Consider the following 15959-nt stretch of genomic DNA (forward strand, 5'->3'; position numbering starts at 1 on the left):
CCTAAAACATTTGGCATTCTTACATTTAGATGAACGAAAATGTCTCGACAAGTTCAAAAAACTGTCTTAATATACAATGTACATGTATTCAATTCTATGTAATATGCAAGCAATGTAGTGACACATTTTAATGCAGAACTTGGTTGTCTGCGTTTTTGTTCACTTGCTACCACCTAATGGCAGGCTGCAGATACTGCGATGAGTTGCAACCACTGCCAGAAGACAATGAAGGGAAAAGCTGCAAGGGTAACTGTGAAATGTGAAGTTACCCTATTGTTGGTGGTAAGTTTTCATGTAAAACGTTTGACAAAGTGGAAAGTTTGCTTGTAGTCCACAAAACTTCGAAAGGATAGGGGTAAGCAGATTTTTGTGAGTAGGCCTAATGGAGCAGTTAAAAAAGAGGAAAAGACAACAGGAGCAAAACAGCAGCCAAGGGGAAAGCGACGTATGGTAGAAGAATCAATGAACATATCCTGGTTATCAGTTTTAAGCTGGCTGCATATCAATCCACAACAAATAAATGCCACTTTGGTTAATGAGATGGTAATAGTATTTTTTGGAAAAAGATGCAAGAGAATAGAAATGTCACTAATTCACCCACATCTGTCGATGCATACATTTATTTTTTCAACACATTTCTAAACATAATAGTTTTAATAACTCATCTCTAATAACTGATTTATTTTATCCTTGCCATGATGACAGTAAATAGTATTCTACTAGATAGCATATTTTTTAAGACAGTAGTATTCATCTTAACGTGACATTTAAATGCTTAACTAGGTTAATTAGGGTAGGCAGATTAGGGTAATTAGGTAAGTTATTGTATAGCAATGGTTTGTTCTGTAGACTATTGAAAAAAATATATAGCTTAAAGGTGCTAATAATTGACCTTAAAATGACGCAATGACCTTAAAATGGCTTTTAAAAAATTTAAAACTGCTTTTATTCTAGCTTTTATTCGAAGACTTTACCTAGAAGAAAAAAACAATACCAGACATACTGTGAAAATTTCCTTGCTCTGTTAAAAATTATTTAGGAAATGTTTTAAAAGAAAATTCAAAGGGGGGCTAATAATTCTGACTTCACACTTGTTGACACACACACACACACACACACACACACACACACACACACACACATGATGAGTGAATATAATAAACCTTGAAAGCTGTTGCTTTAAACACAGGATCAGAATATTTTGTTAATTCGTTCCATGGTCTTCTTTGAAACTCCTGTTAATTTTGAAACTGATGAAAGGAAAGAGGGTAAAAGATGTTTCTGAACGGATCACCACTACCAGAGGATTTCCTTCTGACTTTGAATAAATAATTTAGCCAAGACTGATCGAAACCTCAACCTTGAAAAAGAAAAGAAAAAAAGATGTTGTCCACTAGAGCGCGCCATATCACATTGCATACAGTTAAATAGTATGAAGCAGTAAAAAAGAAAAAAGGAGCACACTTTGAATAAAGAGCAACATATATTCCATGATTAAAATAATTATTTATTTACAAAGACAATTTTAAAATATTTTTTAGAAAAAAAAAAAAAAAAAAACATGTAGCAAAAAACAAAAAACATGTAGCACCACTTACTAATTAATATAACAAAGAAAATCCGAATAAAGACAACCATCAGTCACAAATTATAGTATACTTTAAATTAGTAAAATACTATAAATTAGTAAAATACAAAATTCTAACAGTCAGATACTTCAATTCTAAAGATTTCACTGTTACACACTGTTCTGAGTTATAATCAACGGTCTCTCTCTCTCTCTCTCTCTCTCTCTCCTTCTCCCTCTCTCTCTCGAATTGTCCTCTTTTTCCATGTTGACTCAGGTGTGTTGATCTTAAGTCTTCCCTGGCTTGAGCTAATGGTATGGAAACGAGGCAGGATGTTTATGTTGGATATGCCCACTGATCGGCTGGTTGCAGGTTTGAATTAGGGCTCAAAACCAGCAGGTTGTCTATGCTGGCTGATGCCAGAGGTCAAACATATAACAATACAAAAACAAAAATAGTACCAGTTATACATAACTATCTTAACATTTACCGTTTAGGTACAAAAAAAAAAAAAAGATAAAAAAAAAAAAAAGTTGATGTGGACTAAATGTGAACCTTAAACCAACTGTATAACTAACTAGTTTGGAATTTTAGCAGTGAGGTGCCAACCACAATAAATGCATTTTTTTCACTGGGAGGAACCAGAAATGCAATATTGTGCAAACCATAACTGCCAAATGGGAACTGCAAACAACCAAAAGATATAGTTTTCAGCCAAACTCTCAAAACTGTCTGAGAGTTTTTCTTCTGCAACAATTATTCCAATCTTATGCAACCTACCATAGCACCTTACTAAACCCATGACAAACTGTATTACAGTTTTTCTCAGTGGCTTTGGTGCATTTTTCACAACACTATTTACATTTGCACACTCGTTAATGCATTTCTCAAAACAATTAGTACAAACTACAATAAAGTTAGACATCACTGCATTTAGTGAGGTATCCAAGTACAAGACACTGAATATGTATGTTACACATGTTTACTGCATTTGCTCTTTGGTATTCTAATTTATTCACAGCATTGTGCAAAAGAATAAATACACCCTTATTTACAACAAACATAAACTCCCTTTGGGTGAAGCTGTGCACAACTGTAAACAATGTTGCAGTACATATCGGAACTGAACTTACAACATACATATGGCTGCAAATCATTCATGAAATTGTTCAATTTAGAAGACATTAACAGGAAAACATTCTTTAAATTGTTTTTAAAATTTGTTTGACAGATTTTGACCACAAGTTCAACATTTTTCTATTTAATGACTAAAGTAATGAAATGAGGACTATTAATTTTATATAGAATGACTATTCAGCATTCACAAGTTTAGCTAATTTTGACTGACACGATATAAGCAAATGATAATGTTATAAATAGCAGAGAGTTGTATGAAAGCAGTTGATGAATGTCCAAAAGCAATTGCAATTTGTTGGAAGGAATGAGAAACTGCTACTAGGATGTGCACAAATGGCTATATATTTTGAGAAATGCATGACCTGTTGTGCAAATGTAAATAGTGTTTTGAGAAATGCACCAAAGCCACTGAGAATAACTGTAATTGTAATCATTGGCCTGCCTGCTTATATGACAAAAATCTCATATCATAATATAAGTTATCTCCTATCCTGAAAATGAAATATATCTTAATATAGACTTTTTCAGTATACTGATCCTTTTCTGTAAATTCTGCTAGGATTGAACATAAAATAACATAACATATTTCTAAATAAAAAGGCAAATTGTAAACATTATATAAACTTTAAACTTGCTTACAAATTTCTCACCATGAGGTTTACATTTCTGTCTGCATCCTTGCGGTGGCTTATAAGATTGTGTTCCTTCAATTAAAAAAAAAAAAGATTAACACAAACAATGTTTTTGTTTTTTTACGACAGAGCCATGAAATTAACAATGGTACATTTACGAAACCTTTCATTAAATGCATTTGATATGGACCTTCATATTGTCTAATCTTCAAATCTGTCACTCTGTTCATTTATCCATCTATCTTATGTATGACAACCTATACATTTTCACTCAATAAAAATGTAGACTGGTCATTTATTTAGTAATTTCAAATAAACAACTTAAACCATGTTGTGATTTCTAGTGTTTTCATTTCCCACTTAGTTACACTTCAGTTAGCTGTATTTATAGTACACTAAAAACTGTCGCCACCCATCTGACAGACATCCACAATAGGATCAAGTTTTTTTTGTTTTTTTTTAACATTAGCATATGTTTTTCGTCCTAAAAACAGGACACGGGACACCTTGTCTCATCCGTCCCCACATCCAAACACAAACTGAACAGTAGAGAATGCCCCTCAGCTCTGTAACTCAATAGGTCTAATCTCTAGGATTATACTACACCTAATCCCCACAGAGACCCTCTTTGTGTCCCACTACTACCAATCTGTCCAGTCCACTGCTCCTACACAAAAGCACACATATAAACACAGACATAAATATGTAAAGCACACTAAAAAAGTTCACCTAAGTGCTCACCTGTACAACAATTCCCTGTGCAGGGTGCATTTGCACAATATTTGCAAACATGTTGCCTTGCGTTTGCACAAATTAAACAATTAAAATGCTTAGTATGTACAATACAAATGTTTTTCACTCTAGCACCTATAGGCTTACAAACTGACCTCAACATAACATCAGTATGTTTGAATAAATGTGGAAAATATTACATTTGACAGTCTTTATCAGTCGCTGTGGTGCATTTAAATTTGCACAACAGTTAATGCATTTCTCAAAACAATTTGTACAAACTGCAAAACCTTGTTAATAACCTGCAAAAGCGCGTCACTTGCTCAAAATCGATAGCTCATTCCTCAAAAGCAAGTATTCATGTCAATGACAGTGTGAGTGTCATCAAGATGAAAAGTCCTGACACCATTGTTTATGAACAAGATAGTCAAATGGCTTTGTCATGTTTTCATCATGATAGTTTACTCTGTACATTATTTCCGATGCAAAAAAGCTAGATTTTGGTGACACGTCCTGAAAATGCTCAAGACAGCACTGTATACTATTTGCACAGCCATTTAAAAACTACAGTAAAAATAGACATCACTGCATTTAGTGAGGTATCTGAGTACAAGACACTAAATATGTATGTTTCACATGTTTACTGCATTTGCTCTTTGTAATTCTAATTTATTCACAGCATTGTGCAAAAGAATAAACACACCCTTATTTACAACAAACATAAACTCCCTTTGGGTAGAGCTGTGCACAACTGTAAACAATATTGCAGTACATACTGGAACTGAACCTAAAACATACATAGGTCTGTAAATCATTCATGAAATTGTTCAATTTAAAAAAAATTAACAGGATTTTTTAAAAATTGTTTATAAATATAGCTTGGCAGGTTTTGACAACTAGTTCAACATTTTTGTATGTAATGACTCAAGTAATGAAATGAGGACTAGTTTTATATGGCATATGACATAAGCAGATGATAATGTTATAAAACAGCAGAGTTGTATGAAAGCAGTTGATGAATGTCCAAAAGCATTTGTAATTTGCTGGACGGAATGAGAAACTGCTACTATGATGTGCACAAATGACTAATTGTTTTGAGAAATGGATTATCTGTTGTGCAAATGTAAATAGTGTTGTGAGAAATGCATCAAAGTCACTGAGAAAAACTGTAAAAAGCCATCACTTTTTGCCTTCATTGTACTGTATATATAAAACTAATTTATTTTAAGCGTAAAAAAATAACATTTTAAAAGTCAGATTTTCAAAGTAATGCAATAGAAAAACAATTTTGGTAGTTTTGGTAAAACATTCCACTGAAAACATCTTACAAGAAGCCTTTTTTTCTTAGCATGAGTAATATTGTGTGCAGATATACCCCCAAAAAGCTTTATTATTAGTGTATGGATAAACTAAATATAAATTGGCCGCAGTGTATTATTTATTTATTTATACTTTTTAAACAGGAAAAGATTAAAAGATAATCAGGCCAGGCTCAGCATGAATGCTGTTTTTCAGCAGGTTCCTGCTCTGCAGAACAAACAGTTAAAATCAGAATTATTAGCCCCCCTTTAAAATTTTCTTCTCATTTTTAAATATTTCCTAAATGATGTTTAATAGAGCAAGGAAATTTTCACAGTATATCTGATACAATTTTTTTCTTCTGGAGAAAGTCTTATTTGTTTTATTTCGGCTAGAATAAAAGCAGTTTTTAATTTTTTAAAAGCCATTTTAAGATCATTATTAGCCCTTTTAGCTATATATTTTTTTCTATCGTCTACAGAACAAACTATTGTTATACAATAACTTGCCTAATTACCCTAACCTGCCTAGTTAACCTGATTAATGCTCTATTTGCTGGCTGCCCAGCATCCTCTATTAACAAACTTCAATTAGTACAAAATGCAGCAGCCAGAGTTCTTACCAGGTCTAGAAAATATGATCATATCACCCCAATTTTATCCTCCTTACACTGGCTGCCTGTTACGTTTCGTACTGAATTTAAAACATTACTTCTCACCTATAAAGCTCTAAATAATCTAGCTCCTGTTTATCTAACCAATCTTCTGTCTCGCTACAAACCAACTCGCTCTTTAAGATCTCAAAATTCAGGGCTTCTGGTAGTACCTAGAATAGCAAAATCAAGTAAAGGAGGTCGAGTCTTCTCTTTCATGGCTCCTACACTCTGGAATAGCCTTCCTGATAACGTCCGAGGCTCAGACACACTCTCTCAGTTCAAAACTAGATTAAAGACCTATCTGTTTAGTAAAGCATACACTCAATGCTTCACCTAGCGGGTTCCACACAGGCTTCTGCATCTTGCTTATATACACGATGAACAGCAGCTACGCTAATTATTCTCTTTATTCTCTATTTTCACCTGGGGATACTCATCCCGAGGTCCTCAGATTATGCGGAGTCACTGATTGGATCCAAGACCAGCGATGTGATGATCCCAAGGATTCCATATCCGGGACCAGGCCATATCCTGAGCTGCTGCTGCGCTGATGGTCGTGGGGAGTGGAGAACATGAGTCTGATTCCAGCGACGCTCCAGGGACAGACGAGTCTTCGCTGAGGCCATCTTCCTGCCTAAACCACGGCGAATGAAGCTCTGCACAAGACTTTTGGCCAGCGGAGAAATTAAAATGGTCGTGCCCAACTGAGTCTGGTTCTCTCAAGGTTTTTTTTCTTCACTCCCATCAGGTGAAGTTTTTTTTCCCTCTCCGCTGTCGCCACTGCCTTGCATGGTTCAGGATTGGTAGAGCTACGCATCGATGAATTTGCTCTTCAGTGTTTGAACTCTCAGTAATGATTAAATCACACTGAACTGAGCTAAACTGAACTGAACTGAACTTAAACACTAAAACCTGAACCACACTGTTCCAGTTACTATGACCATTTATGTGAAGCTGCTTTGACACAATCTACATTGTAAAAGCGCTATATAAATAAAGCTGAATTGAATTGAATTGAATTAACCTAGTTAAGCCTTTAAATGTCACTTTAAGCTGTATAGAAGTGTTTTGATAAATATCTGATATTATGTACTGTCATCATAGCAAAGAGAAAATAAACCAGTTATAAGAAATTGTTATTAAAAATATTATGTTTAGAAATGTGTTGAAAAAAATCTCTCTGTTAAACAGAAATTAGGAAAAAAAATAAACAAGGGGGCTAATAATTCAGGGGGGTTAATAATTCTGACTTTAAAACTGTAAAAACATACAGACACCTTTAGTGTCTCATTTATCAACACATGAGAACAGTACAATCACCAAACATACAAAATAAAGAGAAACAAGCAACTATCTGAGTGGCCACAGCGATAGTTGACCGTCAGATGATAAGCATGGGATTTTTTAAAGAAGTCTCAGTGTTTTGTTTGTATATTGTTTTTAGATGTTGTGGGATCTCATTCCAGGCTTACATACAAGAAAGATCTCTGTCCATAACAGCTTTTAAAAGCCGGTAATGGCAGACATCCATTTGTTACAGATCAAGTGGAGCTATCAGTTTTTGTGTCTGTGAATGCGAGAGTGTATGGGTGTTTCCCAGTACTGGGTTGTTGCTGGAAGGGCATCCACTGTGTAAAACAAAATAGTGGATAGTGTATAATGAATAGTTGGCAGTTCATTCAACTGTAGTAACTCCTAGTAAATAAGGGACTAAGTCAAAGGAAAATTAATGAATGAATTATGAGTGTAAAAAAGTTGTAATTTCACTTTTATTTTAAAAACATTTAACCTTTAACTTTGTAAAAAAAAAAAAAAAAGAAAAAACTGCAAACTAGTACATACATTAGTAGCAAAACAGATACACACACAAATACAAACAAAAGAACATGGAAAATAAGATTAGTGCATGTGGCCCCCTAATGAAGCCTATATGGGAATGTTATGTGGCTGCCATGTGAGTGGACACCAATGGCGAGATAAAACCTCTCTGTGCTGTTTTTTCTAGGCTTTCCTTTTTGTGCCGTCTGCACATTTTTCAGGCCAGTAATGACGCACCCCACAATGCTTTGTTTGGCACTGAAAGAGGGGCACAAAGTGTACAGGCCACTGGATAATGAAGCAGCCAATACTGTCTGGATGTCACAAGCAGCAGAGGGAGCCATGTGGCACCCACCTACACTCAAAAAAAATATTTTTAGTTTCTTGTTCAAACTACTTATTTAAAATGAGCTGTAACAACACAATTCTGGAGATTTCGTTGGGGCAACTTAAATGTTTTTGTTCAATCCATTTAATTTAATTCCTTCAGGTTGTCCCAACACAAATTGATTGTGCAGAACCCAGCATTTTTACACAATTTACACACATACCAAAAACCTAACAGTGAAAATCACTAAATGAAATAAGTTGATTTAACTCAGATCTTTTTAAAAAGTAACTTTGACTTAATGAAAGGTAACTTGGTAACTCATCAACTGATTATATTAAGCAGAACTCCAAATGAGTTCTGAGTTATGAATGAATTATATTTTTGTGTAACTCAACTCTAATGCTTTAAGTTAATTTTAATTATTACATTATTTTTTTATTTTATATTTTTATATTTTATTTGATCTATTTATTTTTTTATATTATATTTTATTTTTTTGTTCTTTATTTTATATTTTATTTTGTATTTTATTTTAGCTACTTTTTTTAATATTTACATTTTTATATTTTATTTTAGCTATTTATTTTATATTTTATTTTAAGATATATATATTTTTTTTGCCAAAGATGGGTTGCGGCTGGAAGGGCATCCGCTGCATAAAAACTTGCTGGATAAGTTGGCGGTTCATTCCGCTGTGGCGACGCTCGAATCACAGTTTTTCTCAGTCGCATTGGTGCATTTCTCATTACATTATTTACATTTGCACAACAGTTAATGCATTTCTCAAAACAATTAGTGCAAACTGCAAAACCTAGCGAGATAACCTGCAAAAGCGCGTCACTTGCTCAAAATGGATAGCTCATTCCTCAAAAGCAAGTATTCATGTCAATCAAAGAGTCAGTATCGTCAAAATGAAAAGTCCTGACATCATTGTTTATGAACAAGATAGTCAAATGGCTTAGTCATGTTTTCATTGTGACAGTTCACACTTTTTCGATGCACAAAAAGTGAGATTTTGGTGACACTTCCTGAAAATGCTCAAGACAGCACTATAGACTATTTGCACAGCCATTTGAAAACTACAGTAAAGTTCGACATCACTGCATTGAGTGAGTTATCTGAGTACAAGACACTAAATATGTATGTTTCACATTTTTACTGCATTTGCTCTTTGCAATCCTAATTTACTCACAGCATTGTGCAAAAGAATAAACACACCCTTATTTACAACAAACATAAACTTCCTTTAGGTGAAGCTGTGCACAACTGTAAACAATATTGCAGTACACATTGGAACTGAGCCTACAACATACACAGGTCTGTATATCATTCATCAAATTGTTCAATTTTAAAGACATTTTCAGGAAAATAAAGATTTAAATTTGTTTTATAAAATTAGTTTGACAGATTTTGACAACTAGTTCACCATTTTTGTATGTAATGACTCAAGTAATAAAAATGAGGACTATTAGTTTTATATAGAATGACTATTCAGCATTCACAAGTTTAGTTCATTTTGACTGAAATGACATAAGCAAATGATAATGTTATGAATAGCAGAGAGTTGTCCAAAAGCATTCACAATTTGTTGAAAAGAATGAGAAACTGCTACTAGGATGTGCACAAATGACTAATTGTTTTGAGAAATGCATGAACTGTTGTGCAAATGTAAATAGTGTAGTGAGAATTGCACCAAAGCGACTGAGAAAAACTGTAATAAAGGGACTAAGCCGACAAGAAAATGAATGAATGAATGAAGCTATATATATAAGCTATTTTTTATATTGTATTTTATTTTTAGCTATTTATTTTATATTTTATTTTAAGCTATTTATTTTTAATTCAGTTAATTTAATCAATCCGCAGGAAAAATTTAAGTGTAATTTTTAAGGTGAAAAAAGGTCTGGGAAATTGCTTTAACAGCAAGCAGTAAACAGCTGTGAATTGCAAACAGTGCTGCGGTTATATATAATGAACTGTTTGTGATGAATAAAACATCATGGTTAGTTTATTACCCTTAAGAGGCACTAAATGTCTGTAATGAAATGAGCTCATTAGAGTGAATTAAGAAAGCAGAGATCAGAAAACTGAAACTCTATGTCACTAACTCTGCATTTTATGTAAATAATAAATAAATAAATATATTCAGTGTGTTTGGTTGAGCTTTTATATTTTTGTTTAGCAACTGCTGGAGGAAGATTGATGAAATTCCCATGGTCCATAATACACCCAAATAAACAGCAGTCATAAAGGGATATAATCTGGCAAACAAATTCCACAATCTTTATCTAGCAAGGCCACAGCATCCTCAAACAGGCCGTGTTGTTATCATATGCACGCTTTGTTTACAATAACTCCCTTGCAACTGAAATCTGAAACAGAACTCATTCGTGCTCGAACTCACTGTATGATCTTTATGCCTTCTTTACCATGCAACACATGCAAACAGATCAATCTCCTTATGTATTCCAACTGTCTACTCTTTCATTCAGACAGGAGACGGCGGATGGCTGGCACTGAGGTGAACAGGGGGGCAGCTTCTGTCTCCAGGGTAACTAGAAAACAGAGTTACATAACCTGGATGTGATGCGAGGAAGAGCGATGTGCTGATTTACAATGTGAGGGGGGGAAGGGAAGAGGAAAGACTGGCTGTGTCCACTTGGCTCTGGCCTTTTCCCGTTGAATTAAATGCATGACTGTACATAGAGTTGGATTGAAAATGGATTGGGAAAAATGCAGAATAGAATGCATGGAAGAAATTTCACTGGTAGAATTGCAAAAGAGTCAGATGAAATTATTATTAATATTTGCATTTTTCAATTTACTCAGTTGTATAGCTGTACTTGGATTGGGAATGTATTAGAATAAATGTATCGTTTTAAAAGCAATTTAATGTAGAGTATTGCAAATAAAGATCTACATGAAACATTTAAAGAGCCCCTATTTTTGGGTTTTTGAAAATGAGTTTTCATGTAGTGTATAACAGAGCACTAAGTGAATGAAAACATCCAGCTGAGAATTTAATCTGAAAGTGCACAGTGTTTAAAATAACGAAAGGGTCGACTCATAGACGAATAAATGAATAGTGTTGGGTTCGGATCTTTTGCCTGAACGCATTGATGTTGATACAGAACATCACCAAATATGTAGCGGAGCATGCCGCCCCTAGCAAGATGCCCACATTCCCCATGCCTAAATCCGCAACTGCATGTAAGTGTAATTAAAAAGGCTTTTTCTGTAGTTTGCAAAATATGTATTTAATAGTGTGTTGTAACTTGTAATCACTCCACGCGGCTTGTAATCATTTATGTTCTAGAAAGCAGTGCTTTTACTGTATCTCTCAGGTTAAATCTGTATGGGGCTATTCACATATTGCGTCCAAAACCAAGTTGAAAACGCGACACGTGCTTCTACCTTTACCGCTTTAAATGTGTTTCGCAATCCTTTGCCATTTGCCTTTGTTATAGCAATCTTTAACTGTTCATATATGCGCGGCACAATCTATTTTTAAAATCAGTATTAAAATGTGGATTAATACTGAATGTGTGCCGCTGTTATTACTTGGGGATAGCGTTAAGAGTAGAGGAATATGTTGGTGTTGAACTGCACTGCTTTACTGTATTCCTGCATTGGGCTCTCACATTCTTTGTGCTACTTCATAACCGCGGTCTCGCTCTGAACCCAATTGACCAATCCCATGAGACTGTGTCATCGGACCAATCAGCGCAGATTATGCGAAGCAGGGGTTTCGGAACAAATTAATCACTGAAAAAAGCATATGCGTGTTGTTGGGATAATTAGGTACTAATAAATGCATATTTTAAGACAATGAAAGGATTTTTGTCATTGCATGCATATCTGTTGTTGGCAGAACCCCAAAACCAAAATATGACCTTTAATGCATAAAAGGGGCTCTTTAATAGGTATTTATTTTATTTTGCCTGTATATGATTTTTGTTCGTTTTTGCTGCTGACTTGGATTTAATGAATCATCAAGGAGCAGTTTCAGTTAAAAATCTAAATACTAAGGCAATCACTTTAAAATTAAACTTTGTAATTCAATAACTTTGTTAAAGGAACACTCCATTTCAAAAAGGCTCATATTATAACTGTTTAACTGCAACTAAAAATCTTCTACTGTAACACTCAATTACCAACCAAGTAACCAAGCCATGGTTCACTACAAAATTTATAACTTCACTACAAAAGCGTCAAGCTTTAAATTGGAAAATTATATAAAACCATTTATCATTTTTGAGCGAGATGCTAATGGTCAGATCTGATGTTATGATTTATGTTAAGCTAAGTTAAAAGTACTCTGCCAAAAGTGCCAAAAATGGCAAAACTCAACTGTTTAACTCGGGGACCACGAGCCCTCTGACAAGTGAAGAGCGGGGTGGGGGGGTTGGGTGTTGTGCCGGACGAAAGTAAACAACAGCATCCTTGATTTAACTTTAGGGGAGTTGTAAAAGAGGATTTTTAAAATTTAATAAAAAGGTGGTGAAAAAGGAATAAAAAGGAGGCGGCGCAGTGGCGCAGTAGGTAGAGCTGTTGCCTCACAGCAACAAGGTCACTGGTTCGAGCCTCGGCTGGGTCAGTTGGTGTTTCTGAGTGGAGTTTGCATGTTCTCCCTGTGTTCGCATGGGTTTCCTTTGGGTGCTCCGGTTTCCCACACAGTCAAAGGAAATGCGGTACAGGTGAATTGGGTAGGCTAAATTGTCCGTAGTGTATGAGTGTGAATGAGTGTGTGTGTGGATGTTTCCCAGAGATGGGTTGCGGCTGAAAGGGCATCCGCTGCGTAAAACGTGCTGGATAAGTTGGCGGTTCATTCCGCTATGGTGACCCTGGATTAATAAAGGGACTAAGCCGAAAAAGAAAATGAATGAATAAATAAAAAGTGGAGTATTCTTTAAAAACAAAACCCATAACTATATTTTTGACCATGTAAAATTTAAGACATTTTAAATACATTTTTAAGACCATTATGAATTACATTTTAGAATTATAGAGAGCTAAACGCTAAGGAGTTTTTTTTCCGAACATTCCAGTTTTATTAATTTTCAAATATATCCATTTACAAACCTTAAAACCATACCAAGAATTGAACAACACATAGCTGTCAAATACTTCAGTCTACAATAATAATAATTTAATAATAAAAATCTAAGTCAGGTCAGTATCTTCAGTAGTAAACGAATGGAGAATTTTTAAACAAATTACTGTAAAGAAAGTAAATGTTATTTTTAAATAAAAATGTAAAGTTTTTGAGATAGATTGTTGGTGACTGTATGCGTGTTAATGGCCAGATTGGGTAGCTATACATGAACAAAGGAAAATTAAGACCTGTTAAAAAAGATTTAAGACCTACAACACAATGTTTCAATGACTTTTTAAGGCCTAAAATTTTAATTTGGAGATTCAAGACATTTTTAAAGCCTGCGGATACCCTATATATTACCATGACTTATAGTATTCCAATCTTAAATGGCCATATGGTCAAATTGACCACATGCATTCCTTTTGTTTGATTTTTACTTTTTGCCTATGCCTTTAAATAAGTGTGCCTTCGTTGCCACAATATAGCTGTACACAATTATAGCCTATATTACAAAAAGATTGTATTGATAGGATAGTGGCCTCATAAAATATGGCAAGAGTCATTAAAATCTTAGTTATAAAATCCCAATAGCTTTGAATGTATTAAGACGCGACAGTCTTATATAACTGGTAAGAATGACCTCTATGGTCATTCTAGTTTTTATAGAACTCTGGTAGCTCCTGTTTTAATGCTCTAATGAAGAAAAAATAATGATATTAACGGTGAGTAAATTAATAGCAAAAGTTACTGTTGGATGAACTTTCCATTTAAGGGATGTAAACTGATTAATATATCTTGTTTTCCCATAACAACAGCTTTCTTCAGGTTCATATCAGTGCATAAATTGCATAACATTGTAGTACAATCTCCAATCTCAGACTGGAATGCCAAACAGGAATGCTGCATATATGGGAAAAACCCTCAATGACCCTGTTTCCACAGGACTCACTATTCACAACAACAAGGGATGGAGCACAAGGAACAAACAACCTGGGAAAGAGATACCTTTTCCTTCCTAGCAAGTGCCATTGGGTCACACAGTAGTAATTTGGTCACACAGTCATTTGGTCACACAGTAATCATTTACAATACAGAGCATGAAAATCTTCTCTGATTAACTTTAAGGGAGCGGATTAAAGTCACATGTTCTCACTGTACGCAGAGTGATGTGTTTGATTAAAGTTGTTGCTTTTTTTTGATCAAATGGAGGCCATTCATTATCAAAGTAAATGGAAGTCATGCGGAAGGTCTTTCGACCCAGAATAACTTCTTTTAAAGTCCCAAAACAAATACACAGAACTTTTCATGGCTTCAATGTGAAAGGTTTCATTGTAGTTGTAAAGGCCTAATTTTATCACTACTATAGAAGAACATATCACAGCTTTTACAAAAACGTATATCTCATCATTTGGAAATATCCAAATCAGAATAATATGAGAATTTTTTTCATAGTAGGCTTTAGGAAAAAAAGTGTGTATATGTTCTAAGTTTCTCACAGTTTTCTGAACCCAAAACAAGATAATAAATCAAGATATAATAGGCTACATAATGTCTCAAGATGTACTGGCAGCTGTGTGAATGTGTGCAGAGTTAGTGCAGATGTCCTCTGGCAGCACTATACACCTAAAACACAAACAGCAGGCTGAGCTTATGAGCTGGCTCAATGTTAAATAGCACAACAGGTCTCTGTAACCGGGTCTAGTTAAATGTTGAACATCTCGACAAAAGAGAGAACTGGCATCAATTAATCTAACCTCTTTATTTCCCATGTGTCCCTGAATGAACTCTCTCAGTTGGTAGTTTCTCTCCGCGCTTTATTTTTCCAGACGTATACCTCACCATTCATGGCAACACAGTATATGCAGTGAAGTCAATAGCGCAGTCCAAGACAATATATTCAATAAAAGAAAGTAAGCATCACACTGTACAACGTCAGTGAATGTTGTTTTTAAATAATTAAATAGTGAACCATTCCTTTCTGGCCTTGGAGATGTCCTTGGAGAAATGGCGTGTGTGTGCTTTTGGCGTGTGTGTGTCTTTTAATGCATCTGTGAATTTTATGTTGCTGTTTTTGTATTCGGAGTGTGAGCAGCAGTCAGCACGTGGCCTTCAAGAGCTCCACCATGTGACTCTCCTAAGGGCAAGAACACCACACGGCCTAACTGATTTTACTTTGATGGACAAACAGATGGTGACAGAGGAATGGATATGTGACTAATAGACATATACAGTATATAGACAGACAGACAGAAAGATAAATGGACAGAAAAATGGATGGACAGACGGACGGACGGACGGACGGACGGACGGACGGACAGACAGACAGACAGACAGACAGACAGACAGACAGATAGACAGACAGACAGATAGATAGATAGATAGGTAGATAGACGGTCGGACGGACGGACAGAACGATAGACATAGATAGATAGATAGATAGATAGATAGATAGATAGATAGATAGATAGATAGATAGATAGATAGATAGATAGATAGATAGATAGATAGATAGATAGATAGATAGATAGACGGTCGGACGGACAGAACGATAGACAGAGATAGATAGATAGATAGATAGATAGATAGATAGATAGATAGATAGATAGATAGATAGATAGATAGATAGATAGATAGATAGATAGATAGATAGATAGATAGATAGATAGATATGCTATATTTACATATAGAT

The 15959-nt window shown here is 34.8% G+C and overlaps 1 protein-coding gene across 1 annotated transcript in view; it reads right to left on the reverse strand.

The window, feature by feature from the left end:
• Positions 1-15959, reverse strand: part of hmcn1 (hemicentin 1) — a 172146-nt gene that overhangs the window by 136144 nt on the left and 20043 nt on the right. The gene's annotated exons all lie outside the window — the stretch shown is intronic.

Source organism: Danio rerio, chromosome 20 (assembly GCF_049306965.1).
Source record: "Danio rerio strain Tuebingen ecotype United States chromosome 20, GRCz12tu, whole genome shotgun sequence".
In the NCBI taxonomy this organism is placed as follows: Eukaryota; Metazoa; Chordata; class Actinopteri; order Cypriniformes; family Danionidae; genus Danio; species Danio rerio.